The sequence below is a fragment of the Phyllopteryx taeniolatus genome, chromosome 3, assembly GCF_024500385.1.
Source record: "Phyllopteryx taeniolatus isolate TA_2022b chromosome 3, UOR_Ptae_1.2, whole genome shotgun sequence".
Classification (NCBI taxonomy): Eukaryota; Metazoa; Chordata; class Actinopteri; order Syngnathiformes; family Syngnathidae; genus Phyllopteryx; species Phyllopteryx taeniolatus.
Window position 1 is genome coordinate 1101147 of NC_084504.1, and position 13667 is coordinate 1114813.

At 45.6% G+C, this 13667-nt stretch overlaps 1 long non-coding RNA gene across 2 annotated transcripts; it reads left to right on the plus strand.

The window, feature by feature from the left end:
- Window positions 1-4885: 4885 nt before the first annotated feature.
- Window positions 4886-12447, plus strand: LOC133475844 (uncharacterized). Of its 2 annotated transcripts, XR_009787943.1 has the most exons (4): window positions 4886-5210; window positions 5351-5431; window positions 11454-11571; window positions 11656-12447. It is a non-coding gene; the product is annotated as an uncharacterized LOC133475844 (long non-coding RNA). The 2 variants fall into 2 exon arrangements; XR_009787942.1 differs by lacking the exons at window positions 11454-11571; window positions 11656-12447 and adding an exon at window positions 6618-6964 and having other exon boundaries at window positions 4898-5210.
- Window positions 12448-13667: the final 1220 nt, after the last annotated feature.

The window sequence follows — 13667 nt, forward strand, 5'->3', positions numbered from 1 at the left end:
TTATTTTACTGGAATTTGCTTCCTAATAGCACTATTGCTAGTAGTTTTCCTTTTCGTAGGAGTGATTATAAGGGTTAATTAAGAGCAACAAAACTTAGATACAGTCCTGTTCTTGCAATGCATGACACACATGGTTACGGAAGATGAGAAAAAGCCCAATAATGGATCCTTCCACTCGTCCATGCCGAGATAGTTCACAAATCAAAAATAGTGTGGAAACGGAGTTTTTCAGAAAATCTGAATATTTCTGAGTAAAAAACACAGTTATATTTTTTTAGCTACGTGTGTCTTCTCATTTTTCCTACCTTCTTCTTTTCCTTTCGACTTGCCCCATTAGGGCTCGCCCAGTATGCCATCCTTTTCCATGGAAGCCTATATAGTCCATCCCCCTCTGTAAAACCAACTGCCATCATGTCTTCCGTCACTACATCTATCAAATTTCTCTTTGGTCTTCCTCAAGCTCTCTTGCCAGGCAGCACTATCCTCATCATCCTTCTACCAATATACTTACTATTGTTATCCTCTGGACATGTCCAAACCATCAAAGTCTGCTCTCTCTAATTTTGTCAGCAAAACATCTAACCTTGGCCATCCCTCTGATGAGCTCAATTCTAATTTTATCCAACCTGGTCACTCCGAGAGCGAACCTCAACATCTTCATTTGCGCCACCTCCAGCTCTGCTTACTGTTGTCTTTTCAGTGCCACTGTCTCTAATCCTCTAGTCCACGGGGATTCCAGTATAATCTCATCTGTCAGCCGATCCATCACCACTGCAAACAGGAAGGGACTCAGGGCTGATACCTGATGTAGTCCCACCTACACCTTAAACTCTTGTGTCACACCTACCACACCTCAGCGCTGTTCTGCATCCATCCATTTTCCGTACCGCTTATCCTCACTAGGGTCGCGAGCGTGCTGGAGCCTATTCCAGCTATTTTGGGGCGAGAGGTGGGGTACACCCTGAACTGGTTGCTAGCCAATCGCAGGGTACTGCCCTCATACATGTCCTGTACTATTCTAACCTATTTCTCTGCCACTCCAGACTTCTGGATGCAGAACCACAGTTCCTCTCAAGGTACTCTGCCATAGGCTTTCTCTAGATCTACAAAGACACAATGTAGCTTCTCTGTACTTCTCCATCAACACCGTCAAGGCAAATAATGCATCTCTGATACTCTTTCTCGTTATGAAACCATACTGTTCCTCATAAATTGTCTGTCCTGAGTCTATCCTCCACTACTCTATCTCATAACTTCATTGTGTGGCTCATCAACTTTATTCCTCTATAGTTCCCACAGCTCTGCATATCACCTTTGTTCTTAAAAATGGGCACCAGCACACTTTTCCTCAATTCCTCACGCATCTTCTCACCCGCTAGAATTCTGTTGAACAAACTGGTCAAAAACTCCACAGCCACCTCTCTCCTGGATGCTTCCATACCTCCACAGGTATGTCATCAGGACCAACTGCCTTTCCATTTCATATACTCTTTCGTGCCTTTCTAACCTCCACCTTACTCATCATTGCTACTTCCTGATCCACCACACTTGCCTCTTCTACTCTTCCTTCTCTCTCATTTTCCTCATTCTTCAATTCCTCAACGTAATCTTTCCATCTATCCAGCACACTACTGGCACCAGTCAACACATTTCCATCTCTATCCTTAATCATGTATCCCTGTGTCTGGCCAACCTGTATTGATCTTTTTCTCCTTCTTTCATGTCAAACCTGGCATATATGTCATCATATGCCGCTTGTTTGGCCTTTTCCACCTCTACCTTCGCCCTACGTAGCATTTCCATGTATTCCTTTCTCCTCTCCTCAGTCCTCTCAGTGTCCCGACTGTCCGACTTCTTCTGAGCTAACCTCTTTCCTTGTATGATTTCCTGTACTTTTGGGTACCACCACCCAGTCTCCTCACCTTTCCTACCAGAAGATACACCAAGTACTGTCCTGCCTCTCTCTCTCTGATCATGTTGGCTGTAGTGGTCTTCTGGAATCTCCTCTTTTCCACCGTGAGCCTGTCTCACCTCTTCTTGAAAAAACGCAGAGCACTCTTCCTTTCTCAGCTTCTACCACATAGTTCGCTGCTCTGCCTTTGTCTTCTTAATGTTCCTCCCCACCACCAGAGTCGTTTTACACACCACCATCCTATGCTGTCTAACACTCTCCCCTATCAGAACCTTGCAGTCAGTAACCTCCTTCAGATTACATCGTCTGCACAAGATGTAGTCCACCTGCGTGCTTCTACCTCCGCTCTTGTAGGACACTTTATGTTCCTGCCTCTTCTGGAAAAAAGTGTTCACTACACCCATTTCCATCCTTTTGGCAAAGTCTACCACCATCTGTCCCTCCAAGTTCCTTTCCTCGATGCCAAACTTACCCATCACTTCTTCATCACCCGTTTCCTTTATCAACATCAATAAAGACTCTCTCTCTGTCTGGGATGCTCAGAACTACTTCGTCTAGCTCCTTCCAGAATTTCTCTTTCACCTCTAGGTCCCATCCTACCTGTGGGGCACAGCCGCTAATCACATTATACATAACACCCTCAATTTCAACTTTTAGCCTCATCACTCTTTTCAACTCCAAGACATTCTTAGCCAACTCTCCCTTTAAAATAACCCCTACTCCATTTCTCTTCCCAGCTACACCATGGTAAAATAATTTAAACACTGCCCCTAAACTACTCGCATTTCTGCCTTTCCACCAGCTCTCCGAGACAAACAATATGTCAATCTTTCTCCTAATCATGTCAACCAACTCCTGAGATTTTCCTGTCATACTCCCAACATTCAAAGTCCCCACATTCAGTTCTAGGCTCTTCTCTTTCTGCCTAACAACCCGCTTGCCACACTCTCCCTTACCACTATGTTACAGTCAGTAGCCTCCTTCAAATTACATTGTCTGCAGAAGATATAATCCACCTGCATGCTTCTACCTCCGCTCTTGGAGGCCACCATATGTTCCTGCCTCTTCTGAAAGAAATTGTTCACTACAGCCATTTCCATCTTTTTTGCAAAGTGTACCACCATCTGTCCCCCCATGTTTCTTTCCTGGATGCCAAACCTACCCATCACTTCTTCATCACCCCTATTTGTATATGTCCATTACAATCTGCACCAATCACGGTCCTCTCTCTCTCTCTCTCTCTCTCTCTCTCTCTCTCTCTCTCTCTCTCTCTCTCTCTCTGGGATGCTCAGAACTACTTTGTATAGCTCCTTCCAGAATTTCCCTTTCACCTGTAGGTCACATCTTACCTGTAGAGCATAGCCACTAATCACATTATACATAACACCCTCAATTTCAAGTGTGAGCCTCATCACTCAATCTGATACTCTTCACCTCCAAGACATTCTTAGCCTACTCTTCCTTTAAAATAACCCCATTTCTCTTCCCATCTACACCATGGTAAAATAATTTCAACCCCGCCCCTAAACTTCTAGCCTTACTACCTTTCCTCGACACACAACATATGTACCGTTCTCTTTATCAACATGTCAACCAACTCCCGAGCTTTTCCTGTCATCGTCGCAACATTCAAAGTCCCCACATTCAGTTCTAGGCTCTGCGCTTTCCTCTTCTTTTTCTACCTAAGAACCCACTTTCCACCTCTCCTGCGTCTTTGATCCACAGTAGCGGAATTTCCACCGACACTCTGTAGGTTAACGTCGCTGGTGGCGGACGTTGTTAAATCTGGACCACTTATTCTTTGGATGCTCATACTGTTTTGTGAGGACTCAATAAGTAACATTGTCTCCAGCCACACGCTTTCCATCCTGCGCTGCTATATTTGTTTTTACACCACAACCACCAGGAGGATAGATGCATGATGTCAAACGGAAGAGAGTCATTAAAGTTCAAGATCTGCCGGGGGAAGTGTAGCTTCTGTGAACGCTATCACGCTATGCAATCACGAAAGTATCTTAACTACTCAAAAGCTATTCGGTGTTGAAAACAGCGATTTTATCATCAAGCACTACTTGACACACCGTGAGTGCCCAGTACTGGTTATCAATCAGGTCCTGGATGTTATTGCATGTGAAAGGTGCTGAAGAATTTCAAAACAATTGAAATTAACGGGCCAAGTTATGTCCAATGTTGTTAGGGCAAAAACTGTGGTAACAATAACTTTATTCGTTTCACCAACAGCACCAACCATCACAACACTTGTGTCACTTTACGACACTGATGACACACTGTCGCAGTACTACGGCTCACAGCAGGCCCAACACAGCATCAATAATTAAGTATAGTGGGCTGAGGTCTTCATCAGTGAGGCAAACCCCCATAAACTTGATGACAGTTGCTGCGATTATACACTGCTGGTCAATATATTGAGTACCCTGAAGAGGTGGTCACTGTGTAAGACGGTCAAGGCACCATGCACAACGATGTCATCCAGGTCTACAACTACACCTGGGACGCCAGCAGAGAAGGTGGCCATGATTTTTTTTAAAGCAGCTGGGGGCGCAGCTGAGTTCAAAGAGGATGATACGGTGTACTGAAAGACCCCCATGTGGTTCACAAAGGTGGTGAGGTTACCACTGTCCAGGTGCAGGGGAACCTGGAGGTAACCTTTGTGAAGGTCGATTTAGGAGACTATCGTACAGTTGTAGAATTTGCCACTCATCTTCTCTGCCGGCGAGAAGGTGGATGACTGGTTGGCACATCCGCCTCACAGTTCTGAGGACCCGGGTTCAAATCTGCCCTCGTCTGTGTGGAGTTTGCATGTTCTCCCTGTGGCTGCATGGGTTTTCTCTGGGTACTCCGATTTCCTCCCACATTCCAACAACATGCATGGTAGGTTAATTGAAAACTCTAATTCTACGTTCCCACCGGACGGGTTTTGGGCGTTTCATGCGACGTGATTACATAGAAAGTCAATACAGTTTGCGCAGATAGATGTGAATACATGCGGGGCGTATGACGTGGCGCGAGTGGGGCGGGCACACGCAAATTCGCCTCCTCCGCCCGAACGCTTGAAGCTGGGACGAGCTGAACTTCAACCCAGATTCGCATCGTAACAGCCAATCAGCATCGAGAATGGGCTACGTCTCAAACACACAGCGTCCTGTACAGAGGAAAATGGAGGAGGTGATTGTTGCAGTCTGTGGGAGCAGCTGTTTGACACATGTTATCAGTACCGGGATCGAGCAAGAAAGGAGCAGGCTTGGAAAATGGTGAATGAAGAAAGCTGGCATACCTGGTAAGTGTATTTATTAATTTACTTGTTTACAGCTGTTGAACTTTGAACCAAGATAGCAATAACATTAGCCAGAGCTTTAGCACAACCACCGGCCACCTGATTACACAGACACACACTCTTTATTTATTTCTATTTTTCAGATTAACTTTATCGGACAGATGAGGGGAAACAGGAGGAGGGTCAAGGAGAACAGGAGGTTGCTGCCTCTGCCCCACCTCGGGGTATGATCATAAAACATTTTGATTGAATTTTGTAGGGTACAAGTGTACTACCTGTATATGCAATTATGGTATGCTTTTCACAATGAGTAGTACTGTTTTCCATACTTTTCCTTTTGGCTAAATCTTTTTATATTTTTGTCTGGGCTTTTTTTTTTTTTTTTTTTTTTTTTGGTCTGGGCTTGAAATTCCATATTTTAGGTTATAATCATAAATGGTTTTGGTTTAACTACTTGTCTATTATTGATTCTTGTGTACTATGTTGCTGTCTTTTATTGTTAATGTATTAATTTTATATTGTTTTAACCCAGTGTAGGGGACATTAAGTGACATGAAAGGCACCCAAAATAAAATTTTAAAATTATATAATTTAAACATATAACCTTGACTGGTTTATATCACAAAATATTGTTTAATGTCATAAAGGAAATTGTTAAAGGAGCAGAGGAATTGAGGAGGATATTGAGGAGCATCTTCTCCGTCTCCTGAATGAATGTTCCTCCACTGCGACCTCACTGCAAGGATACGCTATTCATGACAAGCATGACTCCTTGCTTGAAAAGATTGCCACAAGAGTGGAATGAATATGTAAACTTTCAAATTCATAAATTAATGTGTGAACAGAGCACATTTAATCAAAATGTCGACCAATTGGATCAATAATGTCCGGGTGGCAATCTTTTCCAGGAAGGATTAATGCTTTTATACTTTTTTTTTGTTGTTCTTTCTAGATGGATGTTTAAGTTTTATTTATTTTATTTTATTTTTTTTAGAATAAAACCACTTTATTTCACATATTTTTATCTTTTACATTTTCCAGACAAAAATAGTTGTTACATACATAAACAACCTTATGTGCCTCACCTTATGTCATGATGTCATGTCGTCAGATTTAGTTCAGTATTTAACTGCCGTGTACAAACAGTTTTGTTTGGTTACCTGCTAAATGTAGCCCCTACATTTTACAGTGGGCTATTTCAAAAGTGATGCTTTATTGCCTCACAATATAATACAATCAATTAAATACAATATATCATGGATAAAATACTGTATATAAGCAGACAATGTTTATTATGATATGCAAATGAATTGTTGACGTTCTGTATACAAATAGGTGCAATAATTTCGGTGCTGATAAAGTAATATTGCAGGAATTTTGAAGTATGTGTGGGTGCCGCTTAAATTGTAGAACTGGGATCCGGAGTTGGAAAGGGCTTGGAGGACCACATGTTTCCCATCCTGTGCTCCACAGCAGAAAGGAAAATCCCACCACTCCTCAAACCTCTCAACAATTTTCTTCCACTCCTCTGTGGTGGGCACAGCCATAAAGTCATCCACGAGGCAGTCCCAAATCGCTGTCACCAGAGGGAATATCGTGGAGCCCCCAATACGGAAAATAGTGTTTGCCATGGTCCTGAATGAGTATCTGCAGCACATAAAACCTTTAAATTGACCACAGTTGAATTAAAGATACCGTAGTAGTCTAGATATGTAAAACATAATGATGATTATCACATAGAGTCATGGCTCAAAACATTGGCACCTCACGGGACCATGACTGTATTGTCTATTTTATATATTTATCTTTAAATTAAAACAAAAAAAAACAAAACAAAAAAACTCATATCCTCATTATTCCAGTGTTTAGAAATAGTTTTGTAAATCCCAATTGACCTAAAACAGGAACAGGTGAGACGTTTCATGTCAGACAGTCACAATTCAGGGAAAAAAAAAAAAAAGTGTACTGTCATGACCGTACATCATAAATCTATTGAATACAGTACATCAAACAGATACATAAAACGTGTTGGTAGTGGTTGTACTACTTTATTGATAGGAATATATATTGCTTTCCAAAATAAAAACACATAAATTCCGCTAACCTTAGAGACTGTTGAAGTTGTATACATTCCCATGGGCTCACCACCTGTGGGAGGGGCCATAGGGGTCGGGTGCAGTGTGAGCTGGGCGGTGGCCGAAGGCGGGGAGCTTGGCGATCCGATCCCCGGCTACAGAAGCTGGCTCTAGGGACGTGGAATGTCACCTCTCTGGCAGTGAAGGAGCCAGAGCTGGTGTGTGAGGTCGAGAAGTTCCGACTAGATATAATCGGACTCGCCTCCGCACACAGCTTGGGTTCTGGTACCAGTCCTCTCGAGAGGGGTTGGACTCTCTTCCACTCTGGAGTTGCCCACGGTGAGAGGCGCCGAGCAGGTGTGGGTATACTTATTGCCCCCCAGCTTGGCGCCTGTACGTTGGGGTTCACCCCCGTGGACGAGAGGGTAGCCTCCCTCCGCCTTCGGGTGGGGGGACGGGTCCTGACTGTTGTTTGTGCCTATGCACCAAACAGCAGTTCAGAGTACCCACCCTTTTTGGAGTCCTTGGAGGGGGTGCTTGAGAGCGCTCTCGCTGGGGACTCCATCGTTCTGCTGGGGGACTTCAATGCTCACGTGGGCAATGACAGTGAGACCTGGAAGGGCGTGATTGGGAGGAACGGCCCCCCCGATCAGAACCCGAGCGATGTTCTGTTATTGGACTTCTGTGCTCGTCACGGATTGTCCATAACGAACACCATGTTCAAGCATAAGGCTGTCCACACGTCTACTTGGCACCAGGACACCCTAGGTGTGATGATTGACTTTGTGATCGTGTCATCGGACTTCCGGCCGCATGTCTTTGACACTCGGTTGAAGAGACGGGCGGAGCGGTCAACTGATCACCACCTGGTGGTGAGTTGGCTCCAATGGCGGGGGACGTGGCATGCCAAAACGTATTGTGAGGGTCTGCTGGTAACGTCTGGCAGAATCCCCTGTCAGAAGGAGTTTCAACTCCCACCTCCGACAGGACTTTGCTCATGTTCCGGGGGTGGCGGGGGACATCGAGTCCGAGTGGACCATGTTTCGCGCCTCCATTGCTGAGGCGGCCGACCGGAGCTGTGACCGTAAGGTGGTCGGTGCTTGTCGTGGCGGCAATCCCCGAACTCGTTGGTGGACACCAACAGTTAGGGATGCCGTCAAGCTGAAGAAGGAGTCCTATCGGGCCTTTTTGGCCTGTGGGACTCCTGAGGCAGCTGATGGGTACCAGCTGGCCAAGCGGAATGCAGCTGAAGCAAAAACTCGGGTATGGGAGGAGTTTGATGAGGCCATGGAGAAAGACTTCCGGACAGCTTCGAGGAAATTCTGGTTCACCATCCGGCGTCTCAGGAGAAGAAAGCAGTGCACCACCAACACTGTGTATAGTGGGGATGGGGCGCTGCTGACCTCGACTCGGGACGTTGTGATTCAGTTGGGAGAATACTTCGAAGACCTCCTCAATTCCACCGACACGCCTTCCCATGAGGAAGCAGAGTGTGGGTTCTCTGAGGCGGGCTCTCCTATCTCTGGGTTTGAGGTCACCGAGGTAGTTAAAAAGCTCCTCGGTGGCAGGGCCCCAGGGGTGGATCAGATTCGCCGGAGTTCCTAAAGGCTCTCGATGTTGTGGGGCTGTCCTGGTTGACACGCCTCTGCAACATCGCGTGGACATCGGGGACAGTGCCTCTGGATTGGCAGACTGGGGTGGTGGTCCCCCTTTTTAAGAAGGGGGATCGGAGGGTGTGTTCCAACTACAGGGGGATCACACTCCTCAGCCTCCCTGGTAAGGTCTATTCAGGGGTGCTGGAGAGGAGGGTCCATCGGGAAGTCGAATCTCAGATTCATGAGGAGCAGTGTCAGACTCGTTCCTGGTGAGGGTTGACTCCGCCAAGGCTGCCCTTTGTCACAGATTCTGTTCATAACTTTTATGGACAGAATTTCTAGGCGCAGCCGAGGCGTAGAGGGGGTCCGATTTGGTGGCCTCAGTTTTGCATCTCTGCTTTTTGCAGATGATGTGGTTCTGTTGGCTTCATCAAGCCGTGCCTCCAACTCTCACTGGAGCAGTTCGCAGCCGAGTGTGAAGCGGCCGGAATGAGAATCAGCACCTCCAAATCTGAGACCATGGTCCTCTGTCGGAAAAGGGTGGCGTGCCCTCTCCAGGTCGGGGATGAGATCCTGCCCAAAGTGGAGGAGTTCAAGTATCTTGGGGTCTTGTTCACGAGTGAGGGAAGAATGGAACGGGAGATTGACAGGTGGATCGGTGCAGCGTCTGCAGTGATGTAGACTTTGTATCGGTCCGTTGTGATAAAAAGGAGCTAAGCCGAAAGGCAAAGCTCTCAATTTACCGGTCGATCTACGTTCCTACCCTCACCTGTGGGTCGTGACCGAAAGAACAAGATCCTGGATACAAGCGGCCGAAATGAGTTCCCCCCGCAGGGTGTCCGGGCTCTCCCTTAGACATAGGGTGAGAAGCTCGGTCATTCGGGAGGATCTCAGAGTAGAGTCGCTGCTCCTCCACATCGAGAGAAGCCAGATGAGGTGGCTGGGACATCTGATTCGGATGCCTCCCGGACGCCTCCCTGGTGAGATGTTCCGGGCATGTCCCACCGGGAGGAGACCCCGGGGACGACCCAGGACACGCTGGGGAGAGGGACGTCTGGGCCTCCCTGCTAAAGCAACTGCCCCCGCAACCCGACCCGGATAAGCGGTAGAAAATGGATGGATGTATGGATGGAAGTTGTATACAGTTCATAGATGTGTAGGACTCTTGATCAAATAATGTGATTAATATAACCTCATTCATGCCATTCCTTTCATCAGTCCATTGCTTTTTACAATTTGGCAGCATGATGTAGTTATTTCAACATCGTTTTTGATACATTTATTCGCTTTGTAGTGAACCTGCAATGTGTGACTCCGTAGATAGAGTGAATCTTTCACACCAAATAATAACGACATTTAAATTGCCACTCACCAGAGACAAATGGACAGGTATGGCTGATAGCTGAGCTAGAATGCCTGAAGTAGTTTTTAGGGAAATCCTTGGAACAATTCGAGGTAACAGGTTGTCAAATTGGGAACAGGTTAGCCTCATGTAGCAGTGGAAGCTGCAGTCATCCAGAAGCAGCTCCTGGAGAAGGCGGTGAAATTCACCAAGCTGCATGCACCTCTGGATGGTCTTGTAGCGTGCTTGGCCAAGCACGCCAGCGTTCGGCATTCCAAAGACATTTGGGCTTTCACAATGACAACAGAGCCACAATACAGGTCAAATCGTTGTCTATTGCTGCTCGCAGGGGAAATGGTGTCTTCGCCTCCCGCAAGAGAAGTCCCGCCTCTTCCGCGTTTACGGCGCTAATGAAGCAGATCACTCCCGCGATCAAACTCAAGTGAGGGACGCGAGGCAAAGCGATTTTTCGCATCCAGTGGGAACATAGCATAAGTTGCCCGTAGGTGTGAATGTGAGTGCGAATGGTTGCTTGTTTATATGTGCCATGTAATTGGCTGGCGTCTTGTTCAGGGTGTAAACCGCCTCTCGCCCAGAGTCAGCTGGGATAGGCTCTCGACCCCAGAGAGGACAAGCAGTTCAGAAAATGGATGGATGGATCTTCTCTGTCGTGGGCAGCAGGTATTTGTCATCGCTTTCTTAGCCATGCTGAGGTTGATCCAGGGCAGCAAACTACCTGACTTTTTTTTTCCGCCACGAGGTTTGAGATCCAAGGGGATATGTCGATCTGCAAGATGATGCCAGCATCAAGATGTTTCTGCAGCTCAGCATTAATTTCATCATGCAGGGTGTGGGGCAGCTGGCGAAGAGGCTAGATAACGGGGGACATAACTTGGTCAATAGGTGGCTGGTGATTGAAGACGGTAGGACAGCCCACATGTTTAAAGAGTGATGGCCAGTGGTGCTGCCAGGGTGTGGTCAACATCCATATGGAGAAACTAATTATTTCTGTGATGGAGAAACCAATGGTGCAAAATAAGTCAAAGGCCAAGAAGTTGGCTTCATGACAGTACATATGGAAGGTGAACACAGAGAAACTCTTGGAGCCATAGTGCACAGAGGTCACAGTGCCCACCATGTAAATTTTAGTGTGACTATGTCCAAACAGCTACTGTGCGCTGACTTTAATTATGATGAAGGGAAAGTGCCATCTAATTGTGGACTCATTCACCAGAGATCTGGAGGCTGCAGTGTCCAGCAGAAGCAACAGGCACATGTCGTCCAATTCCGCTGTGCACCACTTGAATCAGCTTGGCACACAGAGTGAATGGCGGTCGGGCTTGACCGCACAGGTGAGTGAAATTAAGGTGTTAGGGAGGTGGTTGAAATGGTGCTGCTTTCCAAGGCGCTAGCATCTCTCTCTGTTGGCTGGGCAGGCGGGTGCACGTGTGTTTTGGGAAGGGGACCCACAGTGTGCGATTGTCCCCTGCCATCCCGCGACGTACACTTTGATAAGACGAGATGTGTCAGAGAGCTGAGTTGCTGGAGCCACGGTCACGAGGGGGGCAGCTCAGGGTTTGCTAGCGATGATGCTCACAGTGCAACATTTTCAAGCTGGAATGCCATTTTCACCATCTTTGAAAGAGCCAGTTCGTCAGGGGAAAGCAGCAGCTTCTCCAGCAGCTTCGGATCAATCGTGTGCTCTGCCAACTTGTCCCAAATCATCTTGTCTTCCAATCAGCCAAATTTACAGAGGCTAGCCAAGCACCGTAGGTCAGCGACGTTGTGCTGTAGTGACTCGTCTATGTGCTGGTGTCACTGGTGTATAACAATCCGCCAGACTATAACACTCTGTGGAGCAGTGAAGCCAGCAAGACGACACAGTCTTCATTCGTCTGCGCAAGTCCAAGAGTAGGAAAGATTTGTGGCCCAGGATGTTAAAGAACATAGCGGTTAGCCTCTCGTTACTGGGTTCAGCTAGTCAGATCACCGCTAGGAATGTACATTCCTACTACCTGGGCCACTGCTCTGGCAGCTCACTTAGCAGGGCGGACAGCTGCTTGAAGTGAAGCTCTATCTTCGTTGCCTATTTTATGACCAATAATATGCGGACAATGACTGTGCGAAAAATAACTTTATTAGTTACACAACAGTTGCAACCGTCACATCACTTGTGTTGCTTGACGACACTGACGTCACACTATCATAGCACTACGGCTTATATGCTACAGGCCAGAAAAACAACAGCTAATATTAAGATGTGTCATGTTGAAAGACAATTTCAATCAAGCAGCGACAAAATATGCTGTAATTTTATTGAGTTTCATTTTGGCCTTATAAAGAAATTTATTTCGTGTTTATTTTCTATTTCTGCAGAAGAAAAAGACAATATGTGGGCAAAAGTAACAAGTCTTCATCAAAAATCTCATCTCTTTTGCCAGTCCTGCTCCTGGTCTTAACATTCTTAGCTTTCTTACTAAAACTCCTGCAGTGCTCCAGGTGTGTGTAATAAAAAGAAAAATCAGCTGGGAAAAACACAATCTATTTTCCTGTGCAATGTAAATGATTGTCAAGACTTGTAAAACTGAAGCCAGGAAGGAAGTTTGGTAGAAATAGCAAAACCACATTGCCCAAGAACTGTAATGACTCCTCTCTTGCTGTAACACTTAAGAAGATGAAAAGCAGAGATCCAAATCATTTTAACACAAGCTGACTTATTCACATTTAGACTGATTTCAGTCCATAATCTCTCAGCTCAGATGTTCAGTAGGTTTATTAATACATGAAAGAAAAGGCCTAAGTCTATAAATCAAGCATGAAATTTTAAACAGTCTAGTATATCTTGCCTTTCATCTGTTTTAAAGGAACTATCCTTCTTTGGCTAATGAAAACATGGTTGCTTCTGTGCATGAGTGAAACGACCCACATCAGTTAAGGACCACCCTCCGTGTTGATGAAACTCGTAGCCATGTTTTACTAACACAATACAGTGCAAATCCACAGGCACACTTGTAAATGATTTGCTTGACATTCTTCCCTCTTAATAAAAAGGTGACAGAAATAAAAACGTAGTCTATACAGAAGAGCCTCAAAATCTGAATGCCCCAAATGCTACAGTATGTGAAATTTGATCAAGTATTTTCAGTAAAATACCGTATGCCTTAAAAGTCAAACCTTGAACATTGAACCGCCATCATGAATGACACAATACAATACAAAATGCAACAAATATAGCACAAATCTTTCAAGGCCTCAGAAAATGAACTAATAAAAATCAGACATGGCTTTTTTATGTTCCAACAGAATTATATATTTAAAAAACGAATTAAACTGTCAATATTGTTGAAAAACATTTTGAGGTAACCACTACAATCATACAATATCTGTAACTATCCATGTGACTTGTGCACCTGTCGACAGGTTATTTTGGCCTACTGCTCGTGAGCAA